At 28.6% G+C, this 22,872-nt stretch overlaps 1 long non-coding RNA gene across 1 annotated transcript; it reads left to right on the forward strand.

The window, feature by feature from the left end:
• Positions 1 to 4,891: 4,891 nt before the first annotated feature.
• On the forward strand, positions 4,892 to 11,027 carry LOC132942756 (uncharacterized). The gene is made up of 3 exons (XR_009664310.1): positions 4,892 to 5,000; positions 7,050 to 7,133; positions 11,016 to 11,027. It is a non-coding gene; the product is annotated as an uncharacterized LOC132942756 (long non-coding RNA).
• Positions 11,028 to 22,872: the final 11,845 nt, after the last annotated feature.

The following is a 22,872-nucleotide window of genomic DNA, read 5'->3' on the forward strand; positions in this document are numbered from 1 at the left end:
AATGATATCGGCTTCAAGATCATTGTTTTAGTCGCCATCGAGGGTTACTGTGTGTAGGTAGTGTACTTATATTGTTTCAGAGGTTAGATTGGCAATTAGAGGATTACTGTTGACTACTGTAAGTTCTATAGTTCTAAAGAACATACATTATTTTATATTTATTATTTCTAAAACTTCATCTTAAATACAAGTTAGTAATTAAGACAGCTAACAAGGATGTCTCACTTGGGACTTCACTAGGTATATAACTTGTTGTACTTATATTATATATACTAAGAAAGGCGCCGTTCGGAGAACTTTGAATAAAAAGGGGTGTGAAGAGAGATGGCGTTGGTAATAATGGAAGGTGAATAATAGCAGCAGTTATAATAGAAATGTGTATTATGACATAGTATGTGTGGTAGAATGATCTTAAAATAAATTATAAGTATACCTACCTGCTGTTTTGAGAAAGCATGAGAGCAATGAATGAACAATTTACTATAAATCCTCCAGTTGCAGTCAGTTAAAAAATAAAAACTGGTCCATATTTAGTAATTATTATTAACTATTGTCATAGCCCATGGGTTTATTATATTGACTAAATTTTTAATCAACTATGCAGATGAATAAAATAATATTATGATTTTTACAAGGTTTATGGTTTAATAAATTTGAGTGTTATGAATTACGATTTATAATGATATTAAATTTTAATACCTAATTAAATTAAATAATTAACTGTTATTAATTAGTCTGTAAACTGTAACAACTATTTATTTTATACAATAAATAAACACGCGTTATTGGGGATATTAATTTATTATTATATTATAATTTATAATATAGTAATATTACGAAAAAAAAATATTATGTAGAAATGTAGAATGTACCTATATATAAATATTATTAATTAATCCTAATTTAACTATAATGTTAGACTCATTGGCTATAGGGAATTGCGTATATTATGTGTTGATTTCACTAAGGTCAACGTCAAACAAACTGGTGGTTGGTGGCTCTACCCATCACGGGGCTGTTCTACACTCAGAGTAGGTACACCAAATTAGTTTATTTTACTATTTCAAAATAGCTGAGTATCAGAGTATATACCATATGCGTTTACCGCATTTTCTTTAGGTATTGCTTAATAATTTACTGTTCATTCGTCCATCGTCGTTATATTATGTGATATTACACTATCAATTAAATAATTATATATGCTTTTGTGTGTGAAACGATACCTAAAATAACAGTTTCTGATTAGTTAGTGGTGATTTGGGGTGGAGCCACCAACCACCAGTTTGTAGACGCTAAATTTAATCACTATTGCCATTGACAAGTTTAAACACATTTTAGGTATACTAGCCACTAGGCGCGTAGGTACAGGCGCAATTTCAATTTTTAATTGAGACCGGGAGGGTTTATTCAAATTTAGACCAAACAGAACCTCAATAAGGTGCGTAGACCCAAACACCACACTTTCAACACTTATAATATACTTACAAAGTAAAAACTTATTTAACAGTCCAACTTGATCAATATAATGGCAATTCATATTAATAATTAATATGTTTAATAATTTGGTAATTAGGTACTATGATGATCCTTTAAAAATGTACAAACATAAAATGCTTAGGTAGGTAGTCGAAGGCGCAGCCATGAATTTTGTGTGGAGGGGGGGCTATATGGTTTTTGTAAAATCTTTTTTTAAATATATATTATTATAATATAGGCTAAAACAAACACAGTCAATGGGGTGGGGGATATCCCCATTCACCCCCCTGACAACGCTTCTGTAGGCAGTTATAAGTCAAACTGACACATGGAGGCGATGCTGCTTATCCCCTCCCCCCAGCACTACATAAATATTATAATATATAATACCTATTATAATATACAGGACATTTGAAAAACAATAATTATACTGTAGGTACTTAATATAATATGATATAACCATTAACCAATATATGTATTATAACATACAACATATCACATATCACAATATCCAATTATGTAGGTACCTACCTATGTGTTTTATCATAATTTATTGTTTAAAAATAATAGTCAGTATAGTAGGTCATATAAACCCGGGATCAAAGAGAAAGAGTGCATGTTATACCTACTGCAAAATGTTTGTAAATATATAAAAGGTTATTTATTCGTACAATTTTTGTCTGTTTAAAATAAAAAAATTATTTCCTCGGGAATTTATAATTTATTTATTTTTTATAGAATTTATAAATGGATTTTTAATACATTTTTCGAGAGACTTATTGGAGTTCACCCAAATTGTTTATTTGTTTCTAGTACCTACCTTTTACTAGCCACTAGATGTAAGCGTATTATGGAAATGAGTTTATCAAATAAAATCCGTATAATTAATTGTATTATGACAAGGTATGATATAATTGTATTATTGTTAAATTGTATATTTATGGACCACGGACGAAATTTTACATGTATTATACGAGTGTAACAAAAATAATTGACCATTGTAATCAATTAACCTCTAGTAATAACTAATAACTTTTGTTCTAATCAATATTCCATTTTTTTAAATATCGTACAGTAAATACTAAATAGTAATACTTATCACTATGACACTACCTACTTAATATCTAAATTAAACGTTTTAGATTCTGAACGGAGCGAAAATTCGGGATTGGTAAATTGCGTCTCAAATGACCTTATCTCGGTAAATTGGTTCCCGGAAAAAAGATAATAGGTAAGTTGAGTCCTGGAAAAAAAAGGTACTGGGTAAATTGAGTCCCATAAATAAAATATTAGTATGTTCATTCCAATATTTATAATATATAAATATCTTTATTAGAAGTCAAATTTTATAATTATATTACATCTTATATATTATATTATAGTATTTTATATAACATAATTATATTATGTCCTACATAAATATATGGTATAAAATATTATGTAGTCGGTATAAATTATATAAATAAAAAAATCATATGGCATAAATTAAAATATATGTGTTTATTATAATATTATGTTCTTAGTAAAAACTTAAATGATCGGGCAAAACAGATAGCTGTAGTCAATTTGCACCAAAATTGATCCAAAATAAGGATATGTAATTTGCACCAAAATAAGGGCATGTAATTTAATTTGCACCATCCTCAGGTAGTCCATAATAGGAATTGTAATTTGCACCAAAATTAAAATCTATTATTTTTTCGATAGTATCTCGATATAGTACCAACTTACAAGTTGTTTTACATATTGTTGTAAGTTTATCTAAAATCGTATTATTATGAATATAAAAAAAAGTTGACCAATTAAAATAATTTTACATATAATTAGTTGTATAAACTTACAACAATATGTGTATAAGTTCAACTATTTTATAAATAAAAACTAAGCTAAATTTATATTAGGATATAGAAACTTGTAAGTTGGTACTATCGAGATACTATCGAAAAACCTAACTTTGCGTAAAAAATTCCCGTTTTTCCTTTGTTTTTCACGTCGCTTTTGAAAACTACTGGGAAAATTTTACTGTTCTAAAAGGTGATGACAGACACAAAAAAAAAAATAAAAAAAAACACACATCATTGTAAAATCAATACATTCATCGCTTCCCTCAGAATCTAAAATAAAAAATTGGAAGTGACTCTGCTGAACAGTAGGTTACAAGTGGGTGACTGTTATGGATAGTGTTGAATTTGAATTCAATGATATAATATCATAGTATACGAAAAACGATTTTAAGTGGAGACGATTTGTCAGTCTAGGATATTGTATACTATATTTATATTGATATTATTAAATATTATTAATATCGTAGCCGGTTAAGTTGAATTATTATTATTTGTTTATTATCGTATTTGTATATGATAATATATTTTAGACGTTTCAATTACCCACGAATAATATTTTTAAAATAGGCATATGTTTACAAGTAACAACGAATTAAGAACGATATTCCAAAAAACAATTGCCGGAAATCATTAGTTTTTAACTGAAAACGACAGGGAAGTCTGAACTTGGCGGTCAGTCTTATTTTTAAGTTATATGTATTATAACTAATTGAAATTTTTGGTATTTTCATATGTACCCGGTATACCACACTGCGCTTGCTCGAACAATTAAAATCAAAAACATCCCTCGACTTGTTATGTAAAACCACCATGGGTGGGTGTCAGAATTATTTTTGTATCATCAATTTTAAAACGTTGATTTACCTAGATTAAAAAAAAAATTAATTTCTAATACTTAAGCTCGGTAAACATTAAGCGTTGTACGGGTGCGTAAAACACCGAAAATCGTGAACTTCGTAAGGCTATACCATAAAAACCAATGATTTGCAGGTAGTCGAGTTTTGGACAAGTACCTACATAGGTAACTTATAATAATTCATGTTGTAAATTAATTAGGTACCAAAAAAATATAACTTCTCAAACACTTTGTCTATTGGCACTGGCGGGAGAATGTATTAGAATGTCTATAAACTTGCGGACCAGTTTGTATAGTTGCATGCGAACTATAATTGAAATAGAAAACCAGAATAGGTGCATTGCAGATCACAAAGATTTCTGTAAAAGAACATACGATTTATAAATATACCGGATAGGTATACTGAGTACTTATATAATAATATATAAAATAATATATAAGTTCTTTGGATTTATCATAGTAAATAATATATTTTATGATATCTATGGCAATCGTCAATTGTCGAAATTCGTCGGCGACGGTTAACAATTCTAATAATTTCAGCAATACTATTGTATTATAAATATAATATATTGTATATTTTGATTTCAGTGAACAAAAAAATAATAGGCCACAAATATAAACGGACAGTTCGTTATACCGGATAAATTGTAACACAAACTCGCAAATTTCGTTTGATCAGGTTATTTTCATAAAATATTTCGATACTTTCAAGTTTCAGCTCATCGGAGTGAGATGATTAGATAAAGATGGATGAAGATAGCTGTTTCTTCGGCGATGGCGGCACTCTAGCTACGTTTCACCGGAAGAGTAGATGTTTACGAGTAAGTTTGTTTTCATATTATTACCTACTATTTTACATTTACTTTTTAGACTTAAATTAAATATTTATTGCCACGGACAATCTGTTAACTACGTGACGTAGAAGCATTTATAAGTGTAATCCAAATAGCGCAATGTATAAAATACGCGGACCGTCTTCGTTTCACCACGCCAAGTTTAATACGCACCTTTTTGCATGTTATACTATACGCCGGGTATCACCTTAGGTTTGCGCAAAGTATTTAAAACAATATAATGTTATTAATCTTTATATTTTATATTTTTATATACATAAATACATTATACACCTCATATATTTTATTAGCATACTTACACCTTTTTTATTGTAGTTTATACCCTAGATGGCAATAGATATAGGTATTAAATGTCTTGCAATTATATATTTTACTATAATTATTAATTTCATTATAATATAATATAACAATACACTCTAAATTAAATTAGTTGTTATCAAGACAGACAGTCTTAAAACCAACTCTTTTCTGGACGTTTTCAAAACGTATTATGCTTAAAAAAAATTGCACAGTTGTCGTAGCAGTCAGTTGCTAGATCAACTCGTGTGACATCAAATAGGAATTATTCTTGTTTTATTAAATAGTTTTTTCGAAAAATATATCTAACATGTATAGCTCATACAATTATGAATTTATAGTTAATGGAAATGCGGATGTTTATACTTCATAGATATTTTTTTAGTTAATAATCGTGTAAATAAATGTAGGTACTTACCTACTCATCACTAGTATCAATTTTATTATATTACGTGTAAAATCACCAACACAAGGTGCAGACTGCGTTTAAAAAATTAAAAACATAAAATAATGTTGTAGTAGGAGCTGGAAACTGTAGTTTATTTTAATTTATAATCCAATTAATGTAACCGAGAATGTAACTATTAAATTCATCATTGAATGATTATTCAGAGATCACTTTGGGATAAATGTAAATTAAACTAAAAATAATTAAAAAACATTTTGTGAAAGGAACAAGATTACTGCTAATATTTAAGTCTTAATTATTATTAACAAATAAATACAAATAATAGATATTTTAATAGCTTTTTACTATTAACATTCAGTGTAAATATAGTTTCTGATCGACTTACCAATATGTAATAAACCTATATGTAATAAAATAATTATTCATATCAAATAATCCTAATAATTTAATGCAAGAATTCTCATAAATTGATCTTACAGCAGCCTTAAAACACCAAAAATACATTTGTACATCATTTACAAAATTTTAGTTCCCTATTATGGTGTAGGTATTAATACAAACAATAAATTGCTATTCGAAAACACAATTTCGTATACCTATTATTATTTACTAAATACCTACAATTAAATTAAACTAAAAATAAACATATGATTACATACTGAGTGCCTATAATATAATATTATATATGGAAATTGAATCTTTATTACGAATACTTATCGTTTACACAGACCACAAGAAAAAATAATTAAAAATATTAAAAAAAAAAAACACACATCATTGTAAAAATATAGTTGGTATTATAGTATTTGATGAATTTACTGTATACGTTTATGGCTTTATGTTAACTCTAAAATCCAGTAATCACATTTTTATTTAATAATTCATAAAATACAATATGCTCTTATAAAAATATTCTTGTGCTTCTGATATCTATTCACCACATCAATAATTAAATTGATAAACGAAAATAATAATTTAAATAATACCTATATCATATTATTATAATTAAAATTCAAAATTATAAACTATTTTGGTTTATTGTCATATCAAATTTCTATGAACAAATTGTTCCTTAACACAGAACTCTTTGATATAAAAAGTTGCATGATATTATATCCGTGGATTCATCATATTGACGCACCTAGTATAATATCTATCATTTATTTATTTAATCTATGGTAAATCTCAAAGTCGTTGCAGAAGACACAGTCGATTAAAAATTCTAAAATTTCAATAAGCAAAGAAGATATGAGCAAAAAACTTACTGCGTTTCGTATAATTTTATTTTTCATAAATCACAATATTCTAAGTTCTGGCTGTATTCTGGAGCGTTTCCTCATGGGCGTCGCAGTTCACACACGTCACGGATTCCGCCGAAGGAGTCGATAATTAAAGTAAGTTTGTTTTTATATTCTTTTGGGGCTTAAATTTACTTTTAAGACTTAAAACAAATATTTAATGTCACGAAAAATGTGCTATCCAAGTGTTGTAGGCGCATATTTTAGTTCCGGACTAGAAATGTATAAATTACGCGAGATATAAACGCCGTCGTCGTTTTTCCAGTCCCTGTTTGTAGAATAATTATAATTAATAGGTGCATACCTATACAGGGTACTTAATATAAATATATAAATATTTTGGTTTAATTTATAAAAATATATGTTATGACTTATAGCTGATAATAGTCATAAGATACAATTTTAATTAATAACTGGTAATTTTTTTTCCAAATACAACGTTATAAGTTATATAGGTAACTATTAATTTAGTGTCACATACTTAACTTCTATTGTTCACCTAATATCTATATTCTATATCATTGGGATTAGGGATGTATAACCATGTACACATAAAAGTATATTCACGGAATGGTCAACTGCCTATCCTGACGTGTGCGCACTTATGAATAATAATACCTACTCATATACTCGTATAGGTTATACAGTGTAATACTACATACACGAATGTGTTACCTATTATGTCCCTTAAAGTTCAACAGTTATTATTATATTTTTTTTTTTTTTAAATATAGGTAGGTACATTACAAGACTCTAATTAAAATCACATTTTTTTTTATTTTTTTGATCACAATGTTTTAAAAATTATAATTAATATATAATTTATTGGTATAGTACTAAATAAACTAATGATATAAAACAAACACAACTACTATAATTATTAATAATAATAATATAGCCACGTATAAATTATTAAAATACAAAACGAACAAACGAAAAACGATTCTGAGCAAAGATATCGTTAGCTAATAAATAATATTGAGATTAAAGTAATTTATTTTTTCGGTAGAAAATCGGTATAAATATGAATTATAAATATTTTTTTATTTTCATACCATGACCCGTGTGTGAAAAATTGTTTATATTAAGTGTTTAAGATGTTAGATTTCGGTTCGGCTCATTGTCCACCCCCTCACTCTTCAGCATCAATGCATCAGCAATTATTATTTATAATATTTAAATATAAACTGCATTTTCTGAATTTTCTAAAACATTGCTTTCCAAGCAAAGAATTCGTTTCGTATATTATCAACAAATTGAAAAATGAAATTAGAACATTTATATGGGATAAAGTCAATTTTATAAAAACTTATTAGAAAAAAATTAAATACAATTAAATAAAGGTAATTTTTTTTCTTATATTTCTATTTTTTTACGTAACTATTATGTTCGATACTATGTCTTCAGTTATAGAAAACAACACTTGCCAATATGGAATTACTGGCGAATTTTAGATTCTGAGTGAAACGATGAATGTATTGATTTTACAATGATGTGTGTTTTTTTTTTTATTTTTTTTTTTTTTATTTTTTTTTTTATTTTTTTTTTTATTTTTTTATTTTTGTGTCTGTGTACACGATAAGTAGTCGAAATAATGCTTCGATTTTCGACTTCAGTATCTTGTTCGATGGGAAAGTGAATATCGTTGGTGCATTGGGGAGGTCAAAATTTTAATTTCCCAGTAGTTTTCAAAAGCGATGTGAAAAACAAAAGAAAAATTAAGGAAAAACGGGAATTTTTACGCAAAATCGATTTTTAACAAAATCGATTTTGGTTATTGGTGTAACTCTAAAACAAATGACCGTAGATGCATGAAATTTTCACTGGTTGTTTATATTTGCATTTTCTATACACAATACAATTTTGAAAATAATTTGACTTTTTTTGAACTGTTTACGGACATTGTCAGTTTTCAGTTTTTTTAAATTTTTTTTCTATAAATATCAATAAAATTTTATTTGTTGGGTAAAAAAGCTTGAAAATTTAATAGAAGGCTCCTAGGTTATTGTTTCAAAGGCAGATGAAAAAAATTAAAAATCCTTAGTCACAGTTTTTTTTTATACACGTTTAAAGTTCAAATCTTGAAAAAATACGGAAAAATCACGAAAATTTGCAAATTATTTTGAGTTAGAAATTCATAAAAAATTTTCTTTTTAAATCTAAGATTTTAAAATCTAATACAAGATTCCTCATAAGTTTGTCTAACTTTATCAAAAAAAAAATTTCTACAAGAAAGTCAAATTAAATTTTTATGAGCGTTTTAAATTCATATTTTTACAACATTAGATATTTACTCGATTTCTCATGTACCGATTTCCTTATTTTCTTGTAATTCAAAAACGAATAACTGTAGATACATGAAAATTTCACTGAATGTTTATATTAGCATTTCCTATACACCATACAATTTTGAAAATATTTTGACACTTTTTGAGCTGTTTACGGGCATTTTCAGTTTTCAATTTTTTTAGTTTTTTTTTCTATAAATATCAATAAAGTTTTATCTGTTGGGCCAAAAAGTGTAAAAATTTAATACAAGACTCCTGATATATTTTTACAATAGCAGTTGAAAAATATTGAAAATACATAGGCACAGTTTTTTTTTATAAGCATTTAAAGATCAAATTTGGACAGAATTTATCAAATTTATAATTTAATAATTATTTTGTAGTTAAAAATTTATAAAATGTTCAACTTTTATAGCTAAGGATTGAAAATTGAAAACAAGGCTCCACGTAAATAGGTTATTTATAAATTACTTTATTCACAATAATATCATCAAATATACTTGGTAATATCATAGGCTGACTGACCGTTTTCGCTCAGAATCGTTTTTCTTATACAATGATATTATATCATTGAATTCAAATTTAACACCATCCATTACAGTGACCCACTTGTAACCTACTGTACAGCAGAGCGACATCCACTTATCCACCTTTTTTTTATTTTAAAATATTAAATAGCATCTGATTGACTGATGTGCTATAATGAAACTCAAAATATAACGAATACACTACCTATACGCACTTATCTAAATTCTATTTTATATTCGTTTAAATTGGACTTTTAATTTTTCTGGCCATTTTATTAAGCCTTGTAATATAAGTGCATTAAATCGTATTTTTAAGGCATTTTTCTTATTTTTAATGCATTTAAATCCACGTCCTATTTATAACTTAACGTTATTTTGTACATACCAATCGATTAGTGTACACAATAAAAAATATAATATTATTGGTGGGTTAATAGGTTGATAACTATTATGTAGGTAGGTACAGTTTTATACGTTCAATGTATCGTTCTTAATTCAAAAATTAGCTAAATGAGTCAAATGATTTTGTCAAGGGGTGGGGGGGGAGGATATGGCTGATTTTTTAACATGCACTATTTCAAGGGCTCTTAACCTAAGGGGCGCACCACTCTAAGGAGGAGTGACACAATTTCGTAAGGGGAGGGGGGAGGCGTGAAAATGTTTAAAAAAAAACACGAATTTATTTAGTTATTTTGTAATTTAGGTAATACATATTAATTAATAGATATTTCTTAAATTTTTTTTATTATTTTATTTGAAACATTATTTTTAAATATTGGGATCAATAAAACTATTTTTATATAATTACTATTTTATATCAATTAGAATTTGTTTATAAACCAAGTAATAAATAAATGGTTACCAAGTAAAAAAACCGTTATCTATATTATAAATTTGAATTCAATTTACCGCATTTGCGTCTAGTAGAAACAAATAAATGTTTTTTTGAAAATAATGTGAAAATATCCATCATCCATCGGTTAGGACCATATATATATTTTCTACGATTGGGACGGTTAGGTTATAATTATAAATAATCTATGGCAAATGACAATCGTTTGAGACGAACAGCGATTCCAATGCATACTCACATATTTCGTTCCATTCTGGTTATTAAGCTAGGTGCCTATTTTTATAAATGTCATTAATCTCAATACTTCCAGACTGAACTTTTGGATTGGAGATATGAAGACGCGCGCTGCATTTTGCTTGGCGGAGACGCACAGCTCTGACACTAGACAATATTATACACTCAAAGGGAACGCGTTTCGCCGGAAGAATAAATAATTACGTAAGTTTTGTCCTACTACTCTGTTGACGTGGTAGACCTAATGTAAATATTTATTGTCAGACAAACTTATATACCCGCTAGACGTAGAGTAGTTTTTAAAATCCAGTTGTTATAGGTGTACAAAAATTAGGATTTATGAAAAATACCTTAAATTATAATACTTTGCCTACAACTGTTAATTTATTGTTATAGTAGAATAATTTTTAAAATTTTAAATCAATGATTAGGTAATGCTTTTATAAGTAGGAAGGTAGGTTTTTATACCTACCTAACAAAATAAGAAAATACATAACGATTAATGTTATTTAATATGATTTGTAAGTACATAGCAGATTATACCTATCACTTGGTGACGATTATTTTTGTTTTATACGTTCTTCGTAATTCAGTTCCGTCACGATAGTTTTAGTTTTCGTTAAATGTGAAACATACATTTTCTATGCATACAGGATACGGGCATTAAACATTTGGGTTTATGAGATCACCTCAAACGTACGTTTTATTTTGGGGGTTTTACGGGATATACCTATAGGAAATTTTCTTCAAATTTTTACATTTCACTATTTGATATTGTGATATTATTTGTACCTAGGTTAAGTTTCTGTTTTAGAATCGATCGATAGGTTACCTAGGTATATCACATTCTTTAATTTAAATTCTGGTAGTCGAGTATTGGACAAGTACCTACGTAACTTATAATTCGTATCGTAATTTAATTACTAAAGAAATATGATTTCCCCAACAGTGTCTAGGGCCACCGGCAGCAGAATGCATTATAGAATGTCTATAAACTTGTGGTCTAGTATATGGTTAAAATTGGCATGCGACCAACAACTGGGGGATTGTTCTGGAATATTTAAATGATCTAATAAGGTTCATCTCATTATTTGAATTAAATAATTTTTAAGCGATTGTTGTGTCAATCAATTTTTTAGTTTATTTCATTCTACACACTCGTCTCAGTTTTCTAGTACCTCTAGATTTCTCACAAAATTCATATCGATCATCTCACAGCTTTCATATTCAAAACCAAAAAAATATGTATTTTTATCTTATTTCAATTTTTTTCATCGAACACCAGAATATATTACAGATCATAAAGATACTAGTATTGTATACTAGATAAGTTTCAATTAGCGAGGTGTAGAGAGAGATGGAGATGGAGCGAGATGTAGACGGATGAAGATAGCTGTTTCTTCGACGACAGCGTGTGCTGCAGTACAGCTAGGTTTCACTGGAAGAGTCGATGTTTATGCGTTAGTTTGTTTTTATATTATTTTGGTCTTACATTTACTTTTTATACTTAAATTAAATATTTATTGTCGCGGAAAATCTGTTAACTAAGTAACGTAGAAGCATATACGTTTACTACTACTTACCAAAGGCGCAATGTATAATAATAATAAATTATACGCCAGTCCGAACAATCCAAAAGCTGTCTTACTCGTAGTCGAGTTCTAGTTGGTAACTGACTTGTGAATAAATGTAATTTTTGTTAGGTATAAAAATAAAACTAATAAATCCTTGAATACAACATTTAAAAATACAAACTCTGTGTAATAAAAATTAATATTAGGTATTTATTGGTAGGTTTATATAATATCTGTAGACTGTAACGCATAGGTCATTAGAATATTGTAGAACATTTTACTGCATAAGATGCGTGTTATTTCAGAAATGGTATTCGTCAGTGAAAATTTTCAAACTGGGAATAATATATCATGAGCAGATTGAAATGTGTGAACGTTTCAGTGCTTCGAAGACTAAGTTTCGTAGCAGATTTCGATTCCGTCATGGGGTATGTATTTTCTTATTTCTCAGTAGGTTTTTTTATTATTGTTAATTGATCAAAGGATGTATTGTCCGAAATTTTTCAATATTTGTATTTTAATTATACTGGTATAACACTATTCCGGCTATCAATAAAGTCGTGTTAAAAATTAGAAAATTGGCGAGGTTTGTTATTTTTTTAAGTAATTCTTTCGAGTAGGGAATTCGCTCAATGATATTTAAATATTTTCACCGATAATCAAGTACGATGACTTGTAGATAACTAAAGACTGAGTAAATAGGAATTAGGAAGTGTGTGATATGGCGAAGATAAGGAAATGGGTCAACAGGGTTTCAGAATGTTTGGTGTATGAAAGGGAAAGATGAAAAAGAAATGTAAGGTTAGGGTAGGTAAGTGAAGTGAGGGTAGCAGATATGAGAATAATAAGTAAGGTATTAAGGTACAAAAGAGGATAGAATAAGAAATTAATTAATTAAGGGTAATGTAGGGTAGTGTACATATTGTAGTGAAAACAAGAGAGAATAGGTTTAGGTGGTTCGGTCACTGTATGATAAGAGATAGTGAGAGTGGCTATAGAAGTTAATTTAGGGGAGAAATGATGGACGAGAAGACTGAAGAAGAGATGGATAGACAGAATACCGATCATATGGAGGTGTGGAATGAGAGTGGCTGAACCTGTATATAGCTGTGAGAGACGGGGGAAGAAAAAGTGTAAAGGTAGAATAGTTATGTTAACAATGCCGAATACGTAGGAAAAGATCTTGAATTGCAAAGGCCCTATTGACTCTTTGGCTTCAACTAACCATAGGTTTACCTAACTAACCTTCTTATGACTCATTAGGACACTTTGAATAAAAAGATCCCGAGTTGCAGGTTGCCGAACTTAAGTGTTTGATTATCAAGTTGATCCTTTAAATTGTTGACACCTTAATCCATGCTATGGATGAAGCCCATAGATAATAAAGATATGGATAGTCCACGCCTATGTTAAATACATTTGAGGCCGCGTTCCCGGAGGGGAAGGCAATTGAGGCACCTATATATTGATAGTCGATACTTGATATCGGTATACTTTATTTGGCCTCAATTGTTCCCCTCGAAGACCGCTGATAAGACCATTATGTCCTATCCATATCTTTATTATCGATGATGGAGCCATACCCAGCTCACTCGTGTAAACTTGTTGCTGGTTGGGATGTCAGCGCACTCTTTGTTTTCGGTCTTTGACCCACGCGTAGCATACCAAATGTACGATTAAAAAAACACTAAAATGATTGTGCGTGGGTCAGAGAGAGAGATAAATGGTGCGCTAAAAATCTGACATCCTCATTAGCAGGGCTGTGAATTTAATGCAATGAAAAAGTGTTAAATATTTGTCTGCATGTATGCATTAAAAACAGGCAAATATATGCACTGAAATACTCAACAATATGCACTTAAAATTCAAAAAAATACTGAATGAAAACGTTTTTATTAAAATTTTTTTAAATTAATAAATAATAATTCAAATTGGTATACAAAAAAAATTCTTTATTTATACACTTGGTAGGTGGGTATGTAGGTAGGTAACGTATGAACAGAAAATATAAAAACATTTTAAGAAAATAAGCATAAATACGAAGAAATCATGAAAACATGAAATTATATTAACTTATCAAAAAAAAACGCATATTGGTAACGGTGTTGTAATAATAGGGATCTCCCCAATAAAATACGTACTAATAGCTCGAACAAATCATAAAAGCCAACTGTAATAAATATTAATTTATGAAAAAATATATTAAAAAGCATTATTATTATAAATGAAACAAAACTATGAACTATGGACCGTGACATAATATAGGTATTTCTATATTTTTAGCTCCATAATTTCTGTTAAAATATTAGGAAAATGTATTAAGTACTTACCGTAAAAGCGCTAAATTTGATCTATTACTTAAAATATTAAATTCATAACAAATTATCATAGAAGGTTAGGTACTGTTATTCCACATACCTATTATAGTTTAATTTAACTACAACATTCTAGTAGAGTCTAATAAAATTTGGTTCCATGACTTTGAACATGCAAACTTTAAATACTAAACTATAGGTCTGAAATTTAGTTTATATAGATCTACATAATCCAAAACATATATTGCTTCAAAATATAAAAATAAAGTGTCTTGTAAATCACACAGTCTCTCTTCAATTTTAAATTTTTCTTCAAATTATCTGCAAAATATAAATGTTTAGTAAATTGGAAGACTTGATTAAGTATTTAATCATTTATCTAAAAGAGATGTGCCGGGTCGCCACATTACTATATCGAGGGGCCATGGTGCAAGTGTCGTCCATAAATATCATAATATATATTATATTATAAATACAAACTTAATATTTCACTAACAGTAAATATTATAAAAAAATATTACGAAATGTACTATACTCATATTATATTTTGATTGTATTAGTTACAAACTCTTGAATTAAGAGTTATGTGTGAGGATTTAATTGATTTCCTAAAAGGAAATGCCTCAAGGTTGCCTCAGTAAGTTGAGGGACCGTAGTGCTGTCCACCAATAAAGTACCCGAAAAAAAAAACGATTAATTCAAATATAGAAGGTACTTATATCACAAACTTTTATCAAAGTATGATTGTGTTAGCCACAGTCTTGTGTAAATGATATAGTCTTATGTTTTCCCAATCTAATTTTACAAAATACTGAAAATTAATGAAATCACAAAAATTAGTACAATAGAGAGACTGTGCATTGATTTACAAATTTGTCTTAAATTTACTTTTTGCATAGAGAATAATATGAAGGTGGGCTGGGCTTTTAATATCAGAGTATGGGGGACAGGGCTGGGAATTCATATTATGAATTGAAATATTTAAATAATAATAGAGATTCGTTGATCGCTTTTATGTGCTTCAAATTGTTTACACGAGTGAGTATGGCTCCATCATAGATAATAAAGATATAACATAATGGATAGGACATAACAGTCTTATCAGCGGTCTGATCTTCGAGGGGAACAATTGAGGCCAACTCGAGTATCGACTATCAATATAAAGGAGCCTCAATTTCCTTCCCCTCCGGGAACGCGGCCTCAAATGTATTTAACATAGGCGTGGACTATCCATATTTTTATTATCTATGGGCTTCATCCATAGCATGGATTAAGGTGTCAACAATCAAAGGATCAACTTGATAATCAAACACTTAAGTTACAGGTTGCCGAACTCGGGATCTTTTTATTCAAAGTGTCCTAATGAGTCATAAGAAGGTTAGTTAGGTAAACCTATAGTTAGTTGAAGCTATAGTGATGATAGACGACTACCATCACTGGTCGTGAGCTTTGCGATGATTTTTTTCCTACTAACCATCAAGGTATTCGATATTGTAAACATAACAATGAAAGAAAATATTTAAATATTATTAATTTGGTTATGTTAGGTTAGGTTAGGATAGGACAGGAAATTAGACGTTAACTAATCATCATGGTTTTTAACACGGTCTTAAAGACTGTCAGCAAGAGTTGTACCAGTATAGTTATAAAAACTTAAATACAGCCAACATTAAATAATGATTTTTTTACCACAACAAATTATAAAATGTATTTTAAAATAATATAACAAAATATTATTTTATTAGGGTTTTATAAGGTTTTCAATACTTATGAGTTTTTGTAAATAGAAAATGTATAAAATCAATAGTTTTAATTTAATATATGGTTTTGTGTTTTAATATCCTATTGTCAAAGAATTCTCAGCGTTTCCTTTCCACATTTTTTTTACATTGTACTAAATCTAACTTTTTTCCGCACATATTTACAAAGACTAAAACAGATATCTGACTATGTTTTTATTTGCATTTAGACTTTATAGTTTGTAATTTAATATTGACTGTAGACCCACCAAACACAATATTATTTTAAATTAAACATTTAATGTCCTTTATAAATTACAATCACATAGTAGAGTCCGTGCAGGACCTTTTATCATTTAATTTCATTGCATCCATTATAATTTACATTCATTTTTATACATTATCTAATACATATATTACCATGATACACCTCTGATCATAATAACTGTTCGCATTATTATAATGTAAACAACACCTAGTTTTTGGATTGTAGTTAATATGTATTGCAGTATTTAGCTTCCAGCGTATTCTTTTGTTTAGTGTTATTTCACCCAGATTTCTCAAACAATTTTTTTTTCACTTCATTGAACTCTAGTAGATTTTTTTGTATAAAAATTTTTCAAGATTAACCGGTTATACCTGGGAGTACGCTGAGTACCTATGTACATAATATATAATTTGAAAAGAGACTGGCTAGGTTCTCTCACGTTCCCCATTCAATTTATTTTTTTATTTATTTAACTTTTTTTGATTGTTTTATATATATCTTTTTTTAAAACATAAACAACTTGGTGCCATATGATTTTTTTTAAATTTTTTATCTGCTTCTTAAAATGCGTTTGCCTGCGGTAGCCCACGTTCCCCTTTCAATTTTTTTTTCATAAATTGAATTCAATTGATTTTTAATATGAATATTTTCAAATTTGTGAGTCTTCGGAGAATTTTTTTCTGTTATTTAATTCCTATCTAGATCTTTCTATATAGATTTTTTAAGCACTGACAAGCCGGCGCAAAGACCCTCCTTCAATTTTTTTTTTAGTAATGTAACTCTAGTTGAATATTTTGTATTGACTTGAAAATTGATAACTTGGTGCCCTATGAATAATCATTCTTTAATGAACTAAATATTTTAAATAGTTTTTTTTGTTTAAGATTCTGGGCAATTTAGTTTGTACTTTGTAATATGTATGCCTACAGTTAAATTTTTTCAAAATTTTTTTTGGTTTCCTAAAATGCATTTGCCTGCAGGCGCCAACACCATCCTTCAATTTTTTTTTAGGATTTAACCTCTAGCCAAATATTTTAAACATTGACAATCGGGTACCCCTGAATAATCCTTATCTTTAATGAACTAAATATTTTGAATAGTTTTTTCTGTTTAAGATTCTGGGCATTTTAGTTTGTACTTTGTAATGTGTATTCCTACAGTTAAACTTTTTCAAAATTTTTTTTGGTTTCCTAAAATGCATTTGCCTGCGGGCGCGAACACCATCCTTCAATTTTTTTTTAGGATTTAACCTCTAGCCAAATATTTTAAACATTGACAATCTGGTACCTCTTGAATAATGCTTATTTATTAGAAATAAATATTTTGAATAGTCTTTTCTGATTAAGATTCTGGGCATTTTAGTTTGTACTTTGTAATGTGTATTCCTACGGTTAATTTTTTTCAAAATTTTTTTTTGGTTTCCTAAAATGCATTTACCTGCGGGCGCCAACACCCTCTTTCAATTTTATTTTTTAGTTATGTAACTCTAGTTGAATATTTTGTATTGACTTGAAAATTGATAACTTGGTGCCCTATGAATAATCATTCTTTAATGAACTAAATATTTTGAATAGTCTTTTCTGATTAAGATTCTGGGCATTTTAGTTTGTACTTGTAATGTGTATTCCTACAGTTAATTTTTTTCAAAATTTTTTTTTGGTTTCCTAAAATGCATTTGCCTGCGGGCGCCAACACCCTCCTTCATTTTTTTTTTTAGGTTTTAACCTCTAGTCAAATATTTTAAACATTGACAATCTGGTACCTCTTGAATAATGCTTGTTTAATGAAATAAATATTTTGAATAGTCTTTTCTGATTAAGATTCTGGGCATTTTAGTTTGTACTTTGTAATGTGTATTCCTACGGTTAATTTTCTTCAAAATTTTTTTTTGGTTTCCTAAAATGCATTTGCCTGCGGGCGCCAACACCCTCTTTCAATTTTATTTTTTAGTTATGTAACTCTAGTTGAATATTTTGTATTGACTTGAAAATTGATAACTTGGTGCCCTATGAATAATCATTCTTTAATGAACTAAATATTTTGAATAGTTTTTTCTGTTTAAGATTCTGGGCATTTTAGTTTGTACTTTGTAATGTGTATTCCTACAGTTAAACTTTTTCAAAATTTTTTTTGGTTTCCTAAAATGCATTTGCCTGCAGGCTCCAACACCATCCTTCAATTTTTTTTTAGGATTTAACCTCTAGCCAAATATTTTAAACATTGACAATCTGGTACCTCTTGAATAATGCTTGTTTAATGAAATAAATATTTTGAATAGTCTTTTCTGATTAAGATTCTGGGCATTTTAGTTTGTACTTTGTAATGTGTATTCCTACGGTTAATTTTTTTCAAAATTTTTTTTTGGTTTCCTAAAATGCATTTGCCTGCGGGTGCCAACACCCTCCTTCAATTTTATTTTTTAGTTATGTAACTCTAGTTGAATATTTTGTATTGACTTGAAAATTGATAACTTGGTGCCCTATGAATAATCATTCTTTAATGAACTAAATATTTTGAATAGTTTTTTCTGTTTAAGATTCTGGGCATTTTAGTTTGTACTTTGTAATGTGTATTCCTACAGTTAATTTTTTTCAAAATTTTTTTTTGGTTTCCTAAAATGCATTTTTTGCGGGCGCCAACACCCTCCTTCAATTTTATTTTTTAGTTATGTAACTCTAGTTGAATATTTTGTATTGACTTGAAAATTGATAACTTGGTGCCCTATGAATAATCATTCTTTAATGAACTAAATATTTTGAATAGTTTTTTCTGTTTAAGATTCTGGGCATTTTAGTTTGTACTTTGTAATGTGTATTCCTACAGTTAATTTTTTTCAAAATTTTTTTTTGTTTTCCTAAAATTTTACAAAATTTTATAATTTTACCTCTAGCCAAATTTTTTAAACATTGATAATCGGATACCCTTGAATAATCCTTATCTTTAATGAAATAAATATTTTAAATAGTTTTTTCTGTTTAAGATTCTGGGAATTTTAGTTTGTACTTTGTAATGTGTATTCCTACAGTTAATTTTTTTCAAAATTTTTTTTGGTTTCCTAAAATGCATTTGCCTGCGGGTGCCAACACCCTCCTTCATTTTTTTTTTACTTGTACAATTTTTTAACATGAAAAAAATAATTTAAACACTTAGTAAAAAATAAATATACCAGTCTCTATAACTAGGTACCTATATTTTTAGAATTTTCACTTGGTTGTTTTTTCTACATTTGATGGAGGACTGTGGCAACTATTTGGTTATGTATATTGTTGCACTTCGACACTTTTTTCACGATGGTGACGTAATGTCATGAGATTTTTTTTAATTTTTGTTTACAACAGTCGCTTATTGTGAATTAATCTAATTTCTACAAGTAATTCATTGAATACATATATGGCTTTATATTGGTAATTGTTTTGATAGGCAGTAGTATTTAATTTAGAAACCTTGAGACAATCCTCTCTCTTCCTTCAGAAATAATATTAAAACAGTTATTTTCTTGATTATACTACATATCAGAATGGAGTTGGAGTTGAGAAGAGCGTACAAATGGTTGTTTCAAATTAAAAACTTAAAAATGTCAAACAATTGCAATGTCTATTGACTGTTGTTGTTCATTCTGTTGTACTTTCTTAGTTTCTTGATGTAATTCTTACTAATATTCGGTGTGTAGAATTTAATGATTCATTAGTAGATGGGTAAGCACTAAGCCGAATACCCCATAAGACTATACCTACCATAAGATAAAACTGACTGTACCAGTGCAAAAAATAAATGTATGCTAATAAATACATTTTTCTTAACATGCATACAGGACACATCATTTTTACGTTCAAAAAATAAAAATCTTGTTCTACTTTTAAAAATGTAGCGGGGGTCGATTCACATACATATATATACATAGGTATTGTACTTCATTTGAATTTAAATTGTTTTGCATTTGTAGATTCTAAATTATATTTGTAAATTAATTTGTGTAAAACATGACATTTTTAGAAATAAATAGTCGAAAAGGCAATTAAATTGTTAAAAGGGATAAAGACGACTTATATTATAGTCCATTTATGTGAATGTGCGACCCTAGAAGCCTTAATCCGGCTTTGTAGTAATATACTAATATATGAGTGAATAACAGAGTTTTGGCTTATCTTAAGGATAATATACTATATAGGTAGGTATTATTAATTATACTATTGGTTATTTTTATATTATGTTTATTATTTTTGCTCTGTGATAAGTAATATTTTTTAGGAAATTAAATCATTTTGTTTATAATATTATTACTGGAATGAATTAAAAATGTCACGGATATAGTATGTCGGCTGCAGATAAATAATTTCATAAGTATAGGTACCTATAGTATAGGTTTCTATTTAAAGTTGAATTATAATTTATCAATTTTTTTTAAAAACCCAAACACAATAATATAACAGTGATCCGTATCTATACATAGGCGTAGCGTGATTAATTTATATGGTCAGAGGGGGAGGCTATAGCTTATAATGTTTCGGGTACACAAAATATATTCTAAAAATATTTATGGGTTGGGGGGAGGGGCTATAGTATCCTTCCTCCCTCGACCATTCTACGTCAATGGATTTGGACATATAGGTATAATAAGCAGATTGCTTATAACAATTTATACTTTGGGTAGTTTAGTATAACAAAGTATCGGATAAATTTACTTAAAGTACATTTAGAGGTCCCTATAGGTATTTATAGTTTTGGGTTGGTTACGAGTTAAAGTTATTATGTGTGTAAACAGGATAGTACAGTGGCGTACGCAAGATTTTTTAATGGGGGGGGGGGTGGCTTAAAATTTAATTTTTATTTTGTCCAGTTTAATAATTTCAGACGTTGATTTGAAGTAATTTTAAAATGTTTATAAATTATAAGACTTCAACTTCTCAACTTTTCTGGTAGAAATAATGCTCTGAACATAAACTTCGATAGATATTTTTGGAAGAAAATTGGATCTAGTTGGTACTTTTGGAAGTTAAAAATTGAAAATTTTCAGTACTTTTTAAAATAATTGGAGAAAAAAAAATAAATGAAAATTTGTTAAAATTGTTTGGTAACCTTCGTTTTTCCGTCTTCACTTGGATCGTATTTGATTAATTTGAGTTTTTTTTTTAAATGTCAATGAAAAATTATTTGTCTGGTTAAAAAGCTTAAAATTGTAATACCTAAGATGTATACCAGTATATCACAGTTAATTTGTAGGTAGTTCAAAACTTAAAAAATATTAAATTTGAATAGCTAAGGCTTGAAAATCTAATACAAGGTCTTCTATACAAGTATAGTTCATACTTTTACCAAATATTACTGATAATTTTAAGAAAATTGATATGCAAATACAATGTTTTTCCAAATATGAATTCATTCTGGTAAGACGTACAATATGAATTTAAGTCTTGCCTACTAGTTGAAAGTTGAAAGTTGATAAATATTTAAATAAAAATTAATAATACTATAGTACCTATACGGTCAATGGAGGGGCTTCAGCCCGTCAGCTGTGTACGCCACTGGGATAGTACATCCAGGGGCGGATTTACCCATAGGCTACCAAGGCACGTGCCTAGGGCGCAATATTTTTTGGAGCGCAATTTTTCAGTTAATTTTTACTTTTTAGTTTTTCCTAATTTCATAATTATATTTACCTAAATTTATATTTTATATTAATTTTTTTTGTGTACAACTTGCATGAAACTGGAAGATGGCTCACGAAATCATGTCCCAGTAACGTTTTAATCAATAATAGTAGTATAATAGTAGCTATAATAAACTATAATAATAAGCTATAATAAGGTATAATAACCTTGCCGTTTGAGTTTAATCCTGCAACCGGTGCGCGCTGCGTCGCGCCGCCACCGCTAGAGGTTCGACATCGAAACTCGACGAGGCAGTTGCCGGCGTTGCTTATGTTAATGCATGGGAGGTGGTATACGGATGTGCAGCTTAAACACATACAATATTGTGAATAGCGCATGCGCAAAACGCCAGCCAAGGCAGTCAAATGTACTGCCTCGGGCCACCGGGT

Source organism: Metopolophium dirhodum, chromosome 4, assembly GCF_019925205.1.
Source record: "Metopolophium dirhodum isolate CAU chromosome 4, ASM1992520v1, whole genome shotgun sequence".
In the NCBI taxonomy this organism is placed as follows: domain Eukaryota; kingdom Metazoa; phylum Arthropoda; class Insecta; order Hemiptera; family Aphididae; genus Metopolophium; species Metopolophium dirhodum.